Raw genomic sequence first — 13184 nt, 5'->3', positions numbered from 1 at the left:
AGATTATGAAGATAAAGGGACAATCATTCATCATCAATCATTGTTCTACACATCACATAAAAAAACCTTGACCAATAAAATAGTGTCCAACTTTGTGAATATCTAGCTCAGGTCAGTTAAGCTACTTGTAAAAATTTATTTGCCCTAAAGCAAATAAATTTGGCTTGTAACAAGAAAATGCTTGGAACATAAATATTTATTTGTAAATAAAATACAATTGCATTGATAAGATACAAGCACAAAATGCCATCTGAAGTAAATTCAATACCCTTTAAATTTCAAATTATTTTTACTCCCAGCAATAGAACCTAAACAACGTTGTTGAGTGAAATCTTACATGCAAGGCTAAAACACTGCAACCATAATTGTTGTATGACCCGAGGTCATGTAACATAGTCCTTTCAAGAACTTCATAGATGGAATGATCTTAGAGAGCAAAGTTCAATTGTATACTTACCAGATGTTTTAACAGACTTTCTCTGCTTAAAACCAAGTTATAAAAAGCCCATTTTAATTCTCAAGGCTGAAAAATATTATCTTTTAAAATCTAACAAATCTTAATTCTATTGATGAATATTTGGTTGGAATTCCAGTCTATTAAGGTATTTGAGTCCTAAAGTCTCCTTTTCAGAATGGGGAAAAATAACCATTTCATATACATATATATATATATATATATATATATATATGAAATTGTATATAACTATGCACAGGCACACATATAGGCATCTATATGTGACACATATACATATATACAATATCCATGCAGAGCTTAGATAGAGAGACCAAAAATTCTTATAAACTATATGTATATTTCTGTGATCATAGTAATGGAGCATTCTAAAATCACACTTCTTTACTAAACAGTGTAAATATGAAGTTTACATATATATCTACTAAATAAATTTAAGAAACCAGTTATTCACTACTTAAGATTATGATTTGATTCTAAGTTTACAATGCTCTAAAAGATGGTATGAAAATAAAGTCTATCAGCCATGATAGCCATGACCAGACATATTTACACATGTATAAAGTCATATTTTATCCCAGGAGATACTAATTGAAAATGTAAACATAACCAATCCCTGAAATTGCAGTGAGTAGTGAGAAAAGTTCTGAGAGACAAAAAGTGTCACTCTACACACTCTGAGAAATAGCCATAGTCTGGTCTTTGTGATTAAGAGTGTGTCTAATTTATAATTAAGTTTTTAATAGTCCATATTATCAATATCAAGGCAGGGACTGTAGTAAAAGTGGGTTGAAGGCATGAGTGTCATGAGTGCAAGCTTATGGCTGTGCTGGGCCAATACACGATGGGCATTTGCACGTTAGGTGTGGGAACAGAGTGAGTCAGAGCTGCCTCACTCAATTGTTAGAAACAACCCAGCAAAGTGCATTTCTTCTCCACTTGTCATTACATACAGGAAAGAAAGAGTGCCAAGTTTCTAGTCCAAGATTCTGACCAAAAACATTGAAAAGAATTAAACTACTGTGTGTCTGGTCACTACTCTGTGACTGCAGTTCCACAAAGTCGACTGTGATGGTTAGTGCTTATCTGCACCTCTAAAGCATTCCCAGGCCTGATTTTCCTTCTCTGCCATACACAGCATGATCTGCTGCTGTGAACTCCTTGGTTCCATCACATGCTGAATTAGTGAGCACAGAGAAGATGTCCTTGCTGGGGTGTTGTAGATGTGGCTCTGGGTGGGCTCTGTCGCCTCCATCACCTCTGCTGCTGGGAAGAGCAGGATGCAATGAGAAAGTATCTTTTGGGAAACAGGATTTGAAGCAAGTACTTCTGTAATGTTATTTTTTTATCCTGATACACTTGCAAGATATAAAACAAACTATTTTTAGTCCAGTTTTTCAATGAAGTGAATTGTAATCCTAAGATTCTTTTTGAGGAGGACTTACAAATCTGCTTTTGGAAGACTTTTGAAAATTTCTTATGTTTGTCTCTTTTTTGAGTCCAGATTTCTACCATCTTCACAAAGCATTTTCTAGTGACAACAGAGTAACAGTGGCAGGAAGAATAACATGGGAAAAAGTGGTGATGTTTTCTTTCAGTTTCTTTCACTCAGCAGTTGTGAGACATCCTCTGAATTTTACAGGCCTTGCTGATAGAAAAGAGGGCTTTTTCTATCAGCAAGGCCTGTAAAATAAACATTTATGTTGCATTTTTTAAATCTCTAAATCTCAAAAAAACCCAAACCCAGTGAACATTAGAAGACAGAAATGAAAGGTGCAGATGACCTTTTCTGTATCACCAGGATCCTGAGTAACCTGGATATCATTAAGTGTACTCCTGCTCTAGTGATGCTCTGTGCATTTTTGTGTCAGCATATGTCAGCAAAGAAAAATCCTCTATTTTTCAAAGTAACCAAGTTTTAAGTATCAAAGCCTGGGCAGCAGAGCCTTAATATCTTACGTCTTTAAAATTATTATTTCTACTCTCCACTTACATAAAATATCTATGATAATATTGGAGACAATAAATGAAAAACAGAAGTTTTATTTCGTGGGGTTATTTTAATAATGTTTAACAACAGTTGATCTGCAATGGGCTTTGTGCTCCAGCATTTGTTGCAGGCTCTTTGTTGTAAGAATGAAGTGAAGAGAATGAAGTGTAAGAGAATGAGGTGTCAGCAGGCTAAATATAACTCCCCCTCATCATCATCCTTATTAGGAGCTCCTAGTCTATATTTAACCTATATAATTTAAGAACTCTTTGCACTTAAAAGGGCAAATTCCGATTTCTTATCTTTATCTATGAATTTCTTATTGTTTAAAGGAGAAATTTTAATAAGCAAAGACATTGGACAACAAGCTTTACTAAAAAATTTAAAATTAAAGAACCACTAGATCAACTGTTTCTTTCAAGTGAAAATTAAGTAGTTTTAACTAAGGTACTAAAAAAACAACCAAAACTCTACACTCTGCTCCTGTTAAAATTTCTTCTTCAAAATTTTGAAGTAATTTTAAAATATGTAATTTATAGAAAAGTATTTTACTTTTCCTTGAGAACAACAGCTGTTTACCAAACAATAGCTGTATATTCTACTACCACATTTCAAATGCTAAGCACACCCAATTACCATAAAATATGAGATTCAGCATTTATTTAATAATTTTATTAACTTATTTAATATCTAAGCATTTCTATTGTTTGCTTGATATTCTTTATCACACCAGAGGAATATACAACAAATGATAATGTTTAAATATAGATCATACATATTCCCGGCTAAGTAACCATTGATAAATAAAAAAATAAATAAATATAGTTTTTTAACTCAAAGTAGCAATAAATTCAGCAACAGAACTCTAGCCTGAAGCCATTACAGATCTGCTTAATAGTAACAAAAGAAACATGAAAATGAGGAACCTATGATCTCTTCCTTATCCTGTGAAATAACTTAATTCCTACAAACATAAAAAGGAAGAAAATATTCAAAAGTTGGCACAGAAATCTGAATATCTTTCATACTATCCCTTCCTAGACGCAGACTCATACAAATACATTTTTGAGGAGGGTGGGAAAATTTAGCTCAGCAATATTATCAGCAATGTTTCCTAAAAACTTCCAGTAAAGCAGTTAGAAAATGTCAGAGTTCATATCACGTCCTCTTCCATTCCCAAATTCTGTGTCTATTAGATGATAATAGTCTGTTTCAGACAACAAATAACAAGCTGTAGATCAAGAGACAAGAAACATCTCCAGCCACCAAAGTTCTAGTTTCAGACTAATCTTAGTTGCAAACAATGCAGCCTTTATATTATCAGTGACTAGCATTTGTGACTTAATAAGTCATATTGAATCACGTCATCCTTAATTATGACAATTCTACGCACTGTCTTTCCTAAAATGTCTGTGAGCAATTTATGTCTTTATCCAATATAATTTATTTTAAATTAAACAGAAATTTATGGCAGCAAAGAGTCTCTGGGTTGTAGACTGTAACACTTAAAAGTATTTGATTCTCAAATTCAAACAGAGATTGTCATATATAACCAAGTTGTATCCATACAGCCCATATATTTTCTGGTTTTAAGGACACAGGAATCTAACATCCTCGGAGTTCTGGTTTCATTACATAGTCTGAAAAGTTTCAAATTCTCTTCCAGGCAATTCTGGAAAAAAGCATATCTCAAGCTTCCTAACTAACAAATTCATCGCTTAAAATAATTGCAAAAAAAACTTCTGTATAGCAAGAGACAATGAGTTTTGAATTGTTCCTTGGCATTTCAAATAATATTCACATTGAATGTCCTCTTATATTTTTCTAGTCATGACCACAAAAGTGCAATTTGCTATCGCATTCAAAAAAAAGTAATTCTCTCCTTTTGCACCTTTTATATGCAGACAAAGAGTTTTCTGTTCCTTCTACTCCTCTGTCAAGTGTAAAATAGTCTTGGCAAGCAGACACGCAAGTTTATACAGAAAATCCACAGATAATCTGGCAATTTATCTGGCCTGATAGTGATACTTTCCCTGGCTGTCACTCAGCGTAGGGCTTTGTCTTTTACACCTAATATGAGTCAGCAGCACATTTTACCACTGCCTTTCTTTCTTAATCTGCTCAGGCAGTCTGTCTCCCATGTTATCAGCACTCATTCTTGGGTATGCACAGGAGAAAGGTAATGGCTATGTCAGCATAAATTGTTCAGCTAAAACATAAAGCTGGTTTCTGTAAATGCTGCTTTTACTTACTTACTTATTACTCCATTATAGCCTGACTTTCACTCTTTGGCCATGAAATTGAAAATATGTCATCTTGAAGCCTGTTAGGATGTACCTGAAAGGTACTTTCTCTCTAACAATTTTGACTTGTCTTTCCTTGTTTTTTTCTTCTCTTTCTTTTTTCCTAGTCACTTCTTCAGACTCTTCTGTTATTATCAACTAGATGGGAGAAATATGAAACCCTGATAAGTATTGGTCTTTTCTGTTGCTCTGAAATCAAAACAAAAATAAGAATATAACAGGATGATATCAGCAAGCTGACACTTCTTTTTCTATGACTCCAGAGTCATCTTCTCCAGATCTTCATTGTGTCAAGAAAGCCATTGTTTTTCATGCATTTAAGACAGCTTATGATAAACAATTAAGGATTTTTCATTCAAAACTTTAATCCCCTTCCCTATTGTAAGGAAAAAGGACTTTTCCTTAAAGAAGAAAAAAAAATCATGACTCTAATTTCTCTGATTTTCAAAACTAGCTATAAATTGCCCTACATCTTGTGTAACACATGTTCCAACACTAAGCACCAGTATTAAATGTCTGAATTTAAAACTGAAAGTTGGATTGTTTCATTTTTGGGAAACTTCTCTCATAAAACTAAAATAAAACAGAAGCTGATGTTTGTTTCAACAACTGTATAAGAGCCGGATCCAGAGGTTGATATTGACAGAGATGAGTTAAAATATTTGTCAGAATAATTTGCCACCAGCTAAGAATCTTAGGAGCTCTGTCCTTAAAAATTACTATTATTGACATGTAATTACCTTTTGTGAGAGACAAAAGCCATGTCTCTTTACTGAAACAATGATGTATTTTTTTTTCACTCATGCATACACACAAAGGCAGAATTCTGATTCACATGTCATGAACAGAAATATAAGGAGAATTTATTCTGTTCAATCTTCACCATAAATGGTGCTGGAACCAAGAAGCAGCAGTTTCACATTACAAATTTAAAATTGAATATGCAGGGCTAGCAGATGGAATAAGCTTTTTAATTTTAAGCTAAACATGTTTGAACTAAGAAGTTAGAATACATGACAGACATTGAACTTCAAATATAAATTTTGCAGAGACACATTTCATAGTGGGACCATCGTTTTATGTTGTTAATGTTTGCTTTCTCCATGTAGACTGCAGCAATTGAAAACAGCTGTAACTCAGTGAGCAGTAACTCACATTAATGGCCAAAAAAGCAGGCACTTCCCTGACCTGCCTGAATGGTTTTGGGGGTTATCTACACAGGAAAGTTAGAGTGCCAGGCTGGAAATTTACTGCATAATAACAGTTCTACACAGCTGTTCTCCTCTAGAGTGAGCATCCTAGCTGCATCTTAAATAGGATTTTTTTGTGTGGTGTTTTCTTTCTCTGTAATGCAGAGCCATCAAATTCACATTCAATGCTTCCTGAAAAATGCTAACTATTCTTCGAGCTGGTCAACAACAAAACATTAAATCATTAAAATCATAAAAATATTAAAATTATACCCCCTTCCACCAATTCTTTTTTTTTTTTTACTCAAAAAAATGCAAAATATTCTATGTGATCAATAGATGGAAATTAGGAGAATATTCATCAGCATTTTTGCAGAGGATATTTTTTCAGGGGATGGAAACTGCCCAGTGTTCATGCACAGTGAGTACCTCAAGGGATGTTCAGGGTCAAAAATGCTTTAAACATACTCTTTTTTTTGCCTTCACCAGTACAGATCAGTGCTACACTTGCAAACAGGTCTATGAAGGGAGTATGAATACATACACATAATCCTTCTGACTATAACTCAGGTATGTTGGTTTTATTGAAGGATTTTAATGTCTGAAGAATGCAACTTTTATTTCTGTAGCTGTTCTGTACTGATTGTGTCAATTTTTCTTGTAAAAGCAAATTTAGGTCTCTCAAAGTAAGTACTAGTAACATTAAATTTTTAGCATATAGTAATCTAAGTCACAAATGTGTTTCAAATCAGCTTCTATTAGTTTGTTAAGGACAATTCACTTGTGTTTTGTACTTGTGAATGTCATGAGGTTCAACAGGACCAAAATGCAAGGTGCTGCACCTTGGTGAGGGCAACCCCTGATATAAATACAGTTTGGGGGATGAAGGGATGGAGAGCAGCCCTGCTGGAAAAGGCTTGTGGGTTCTGTTGGGAGTGAAGAGATGATCATGAGCCAGCAATGTGCACTCACAGGCCAGATAGCAAACCATATCCTGGGCTGCATCCAAAGCAGCTTGGCCAGCAGGTTGAGGGAGGTGATCCTCCCCTTCTGCTCTGCTGTTGTGAGACCCCACCTGGAGTGCTGCACCCAGCTCTGGGGTCCCCAGCACAGGAAGGACATGGATCTGATGGAGTAAGTCCAGAGGAAGGTCCCAAAAATGATCTGAAGTTTGGGATATCTCTCCTATGAGGAAAGGCTGGGAGAGTTCAGGTTGGAGAAGAGAAGGTTCCAGGGAGACCTTATTGCAGTCTTCCAGTACCTAAAGAAGGCCTTCAAGAAACAAGGGACAGACTTTTTAGTAGGGCCTATGGTGATAGGACAAGGGGTAATGGTTTTGAACTAAAAGAGTGTGGTTCAGGCTTAATATGAGGCTGAATTTTTTTATGAAGAGGTGGTGTGACACTGGAACAGGTTTTCCAGAGATGTGGTAGGTGCTCCATCCCTGGAAATATTCAAGATCATCATGTTGGATGGGGCGCTAAGCAACCACATCTAGTTGATGCCCATGCTCTTTGCAAGGGGTTTGGACTACATGAACTTTAAAAGTCCTTTTGAACCCAAACCACTCTCTAATTCTATAAAATGTCAGTTGCCAACTTCCAGTATTTTCCCAGAGATATCTATCCATAGGCAGCAACATTTAGCTATAAAGAAATCTTGCTTTTACTCTACTATTCCTTCCATCTGCCTATGGGCCAAATCCTACTATACTGGTAAGGTCTGAAATTACTCACTTCTCAAGTACGCTCAGTATCTAGCAAGATTGGTATCTAAATGCTGGTTTAACTTCACTCACATCAAGAAAATTACATCAGTAAAAATTTGAAGATGTAAAGTAGAATCAACACTACCCTGGAATACTACAAAAGTAATAACAAAAGCTAACATTTATCCTGTGATGAATGAAATATACTGACAAATGTGGTTTAGCTTGCCTAGGTAGTTGACAGAATTCTTTCTCAGTTGTGTTTCGATCATCCTGCAGAACAGCATCTGGAACATAACTGTGTTCTAGGGATGTTGGGCAGGCTGGACTTGTTCTGCAGCTCAGCAGCTGAATCACTCTGGATATGTTGAGAAACTACATGGAGAACTGAGAAACTGCTCTTTCATTCTATAATGAGGATTTTTTCCTTTTGGGACTTATAGAAACATATGTTTAGGATGAAAGTGAAATCATCCGTGTATCCATACATCACCTGTGATTCACTGATAATTTTTTTTTTCCAGACCAAATTGTGTGCATAGAAGGTATCAAATAATGAACCATAAAACCCAGAGACAATAAAAGCATTAACCTTGTCCCATAGAATTCCTCTTGCAAGTGGACCCAAACCTTTTTTGTGGATTGTAATCTAATGCTCTGTTGCAGCTGGTAGAGTAGGAAGAAAGTTTCACTTAGTATTTTATTAAAAATTATAGTAACATCTTCCTACAAAGATTCTTCTTGTCAAAACAGGATAGTCATTTTGGTGCATTTTGTTCTGTACCCTTTCTGTCATATTCCACACTTACTTTCCAATACCAAGAACATCCTTTAAGGAGAAAGAAATGTTCCAAGGAAAGACTGAAAGAATTAGAAAGCTCTTTCTGTTGCAATCAAACTTTTGCAGTAATCTGTAATTTTCTTATAAAGAGGCCAATTCAGTCCATTGCTAAAAATATAGCAATTGATTTACTTACAGAGGACCCTTGGGAATCAATTGAAATTATAATGTTATTTTCAAGTGCTACATTTTCCATAGTCTAAGAACCAATTCTCTTGGAAACACATTCCCCTTGCAAATCTTTCTTGTGTCATATCTTTCCCGTGTCAATTTCTATTTCATGTATAATAATTTCATGGATCCTGTCGTCAATGTTTCCTGCCATTGTATATTTTACAGTTCTTGACTAAATAGAAGCAAATTTAATTTTATATGCACAAGTATCGCTACCACGTTTCAATTTAAATGGAACTGATTTGCAAGTAAAACAATAGAGCATTTCCCAGCAATAAGACTCTGCTATATGCAAGCATGTTTGCAAATGTGTCTCATAATCTTGGACTCGAGTTTTAGAAACCGCAGTCAAACCTCCTACCTACATCTGTGAACAAACACAGAAGCAACTGGGGGTCTGTTTAAACCCAGCAGATGGACGGTCCTTGCATGAACAGATTGCAAGAGAGGCAGTGTGGGATGCAGTGCCACCCCTTTGAGCAGCAAACTCGAGCAGTCTGAGGCAAAGCAGCCCACAATTAAGGCTCCACATCTTGCTTCTTTTCCCAGATGAAGGCAAATCCTCTCCCATCCCACCTCTACAAAGTCATTTTACTCGAACAGAATGATTTGCATTCACTTTCAATATGAGCAAATTGCTTCCTAATATTTCCTGGTCTGCAGGACATGCTGAAATACTCACACATTGTGAAAGATAAAAATATGCTTAGAGCTTGTATCTGTGGAGGAAAGAGATCTTGGATTTGGTTTCTTTACAGCTGATTACTTTCTTTGGCTTAGTTGTGTAAAGACATTATTACATTTCAGTCTGATTTGACTGTATTTCTCAGTTTTTGTAAAGGGTACTGTAAGCTCAGGAAAAAGGCTTTTATAAGCAAAGTCAAGCACTGTCTGAACTAATTTCATCAATATAGGCAGAAAGGCAATAATGATGTGTTCTTCCTTACTTACGTTTGCAGGTCATTCTAGTGTTTCTCTGACTTCCTTCACGTCTGCTCATGCACCTTTATATAAAATGTCATGTTCTTCTGAAAATCTCCCCATCATGTAATTTTGGGTCTTGCATCACTCAAATGCATACTAGTACACTCATGCTAGTGGATGCTGCATTTTATTTCACAGTTTCTCACAAAATCAACATAAACTCTGTTTACATTACTGTCTAATCTACTGTGTGATCTGTCCAAACTTAATCTTAACGACCTTGAAACATTTGTACCAAGGGGACAATCATAGGAAAAAGACCACTAGGAATGCAGTCTTTTGCTGCACAATTAAATATGCCATACTCTGTAGATTACAAACCAATACTGCCTTGCTTCTAAGGCATTGGTGTGCATCATTAAGAAACCCACTTTCATTCCATAGTAAACTTACTCAAAAGAAAAAACCACTTGTTCAAAGACTGTTTCATTTTTATAGTAAATGGATGAATAATTGAACTGACAAAAGATGTTCATTTTTGACTCTTACCCTGCTTTATTGAATATTAAAAACTTGTTGTTTTATTCTGACAGTAGTATAAAGGACAAAGAAAGAAAAATGGGTTCTAGAATCTAGTAATTCCCTCAGCACCACCATAATCCCTCTATTTGGTTACTTGGATATTACTAACAAAAATAAAGACCATATATTTTTTTGTCTTTCACTGGAAAGAGATAGGTATAAAATCCTAACACATGAAAATGGAGGAGTTTTTATGTATTTGCTGCACAATGTAATTACATAACTGTTTTTGATAAGGGATAAAAGCAAAGAGAATAATTCTCATAGAATATGCTTATTTATTAAAAAAAAGAGGGTCATATTATGATTGGAGGTTTTTTTCCCTTCTTTATTACTATGAAGAGAGAGATGACACCAAAATATCTGCATGACTGGCAAGCAGTTGTATAATAATAATCGAAAATAATTCAAGACATCTTACATCATGTAATATCAATATTTACATGTGCACACTTCTAAAGTCCTCTCTGACCTATAATAAGTGTTATATGTACTTTCATTTTTTACTTCTAGCTGAGGTTTTAGGTAGAATGAGAAAGATAAAGAAGATAGAAATAAAAACTCACAGCCAAGTTAAATAAAAAAAATATATTTTGTGAAATTTCAAGTTTTCTTATGAAAACATTTCCCTTCTCTTTGTACTGCTTGATTTCTCCTATGGCTATACCTCTGCCTATTCAGAACAAACTTCTGCAAAAGAACTTCACCAAAAAGTTCTGTGTGAATCTGTGAAATATGAGTGAATAAATAAACAGAAAAACAAAGAGGATGCCAAAGGACAGTAGAATCTCATAGGAAAAATCTTGTATTCTTTCAGAGTGTAACATGCAAAGTCCAAAGCAGAAGACAAAGAATTGATTTTTTATGTTCCTGATATAAAAGAAATGTTATAACAGTCTTCTTTAAATATCTGATTTTTTTTCATTGTAAAAGTCTTCCAAAATAACAGTTCAGAAACTACCATTATAGATTTTTTTAAACCAAGTTGATAATCTGCTTTAAATATGAGCAGTATCCACATGTGATTTTAATGCTCATGAAATGTGCCCATCAATCTGGTAGAATGAAATATCTTTATTATCTATTGATCCATTTTAGAACTGGCAGAGAATAATCCTTTGCCACCACCCACCAATGCTGGCACCTACACCTGGCAGAAACATTTTCTGTGAGTGGGTTATTTTTGGGTTATTATCTCCCAAGGGAAAGGAATTTGTCTTTATTTGTTTCCCCATGTCTAGGACAGGGTAAAGCTCAGCACAGAGGTTCAAATTATAGGTAGCAACAACAATAGTAACAATAATTAATTATATGATAAAGACATGTTTATCCTTCCTGCTATCCTCATTAATATTGCCAAAAGTTTGTTAGTTACCTACAGTTAATCACCTGCAGCTGTTTTAATTGTAGCCTTCATTGACTATTCAGAAAGGAGTGGGATGCTTTGACCCCTTGAAGTGAGAAACATTTTTATTTCTAGTAGCCACTACAACATAAGCCATATATTTTCACCTGGTAATTTCTGAGGTGAAAAGAACTATTATCTCCCTGTTTGGAAATTAACATTATCAAACTGAATAACATGATTGATCTTTAAACTACTTTTTAAAAGAAAGTTATTCTTAAACCAAGTGTTCCTATTGTTGTAGGATGCATTGCGTGCCTTAATATAGTGTTCTAAGGGCATTAAAGGTTACATTTTATTTCCAGTTTCATTTTCAATTCTTAGCATACTTATTTCTGCAGAATTTGTATCAAAATCACTCCCAAGTCACTCCACATATGCAGGTTTGGTAATAATAGCACTATAAACATCTTGATTGTCAGCAGTGTGAAGTAGAATGATGTGGTGGAAAAAATAAGCTCATAGCTGAAATGTTACATTTTTGCCAGTTTTATAAAATAAAAGAAGGTGATAGATTTTTGTCTTGTGCTTTTGAAATAGCTCAATCTCAGTAAAATAACTCAGAATGGTCTTTTTGGTCCCTGTGAGAAAATGGCCTTTTAAAAGGCAGTTTATTAATGTATTCAGGATTACTGAGACCTTCCCTGCTGTGTCATTAGACTCAGTAATGGCACTGATATTTCTATGATAGTATGACGTTTCCCATTCCTTAATCTTCACCCCAGAAAGACTTCCACTGAAGTCAAAGTAATGTTGTTTTACTGGGCAAATAAGTGCTATAGGACTGCTCTTGATATTAGAATTGTTTGCATGTAGTCCTGGTTTACTTGTAAACATGAACAGTGTGTTTAATCAAGGCTTAAGATAATTTCTTCCTGTATGTTTCACATTCAAGTGAATGATTTCCTGGCATAGTGTAGGTTGTTTTATTGATATCAATATTTGATCAAATTGGGGTTCAAAATACAGAGATGAAGTATGACTTCTAGATCTGACACAAGACTAATTGAACAGGCTAATTGAACTAATTAAACATATCTACTACATTAGACATGATAGTTGAGATGCTAGTTGTTTTGTATTCACCATTGGGGACAAAATAGTTCCTTGTGTTTCAAGTATTCCTCAGTACTTCTCAGCTGTCAACCCAGCTGAGGGCTCCACTGCCTGCTGGCCACCATGTCCTGTGGTGCAGTCATGTGAGCCACCTGTGTCTAGAGAGGATGGCTAAAGTCCCACTTACTACACAAAATGTTCCTGTGCCTGGTTTTCAGCATATTCATTCAGTTTGATCATTAACACAAAAAAAAAAAAAAAAAAAAAAAAAAAAGTAAAAAAATCAGAGAAAAGAAAAATAAGATATTACTAGAAAGTAGGGAGGGATATCTACGTGTATAGTGGAAGGCTGATGTACATGGTGCCTGTATGGCAATGAAGGCACTGCAGGGTGACCCTGGTATGGAGATGCCAGTGGCCACCTCATGCTGGACACAGCTGGCTCCAGCTGACACCAGATAGAGCCCACTGCATCCATCAGCCAAACTGGTGGCAGCTCTGGGAAAATCTATTTAAGGAAGAGTGGAAACTGCACAGGC

Source organism: Vidua macroura, chromosome 1 (genome assembly GCF_024509145.1).
Source record: "Vidua macroura isolate BioBank_ID:100142 chromosome 1, ASM2450914v1, whole genome shotgun sequence".
Classification (NCBI taxonomy): domain Eukaryota; kingdom Metazoa; phylum Chordata; class Aves; order Passeriformes; family Viduidae; genus Vidua; species Vidua macroura.
The sequence above is the reverse complement of the archived record's forward strand: the minus strand, read 5'-3'. Positions refer to the sequence as shown.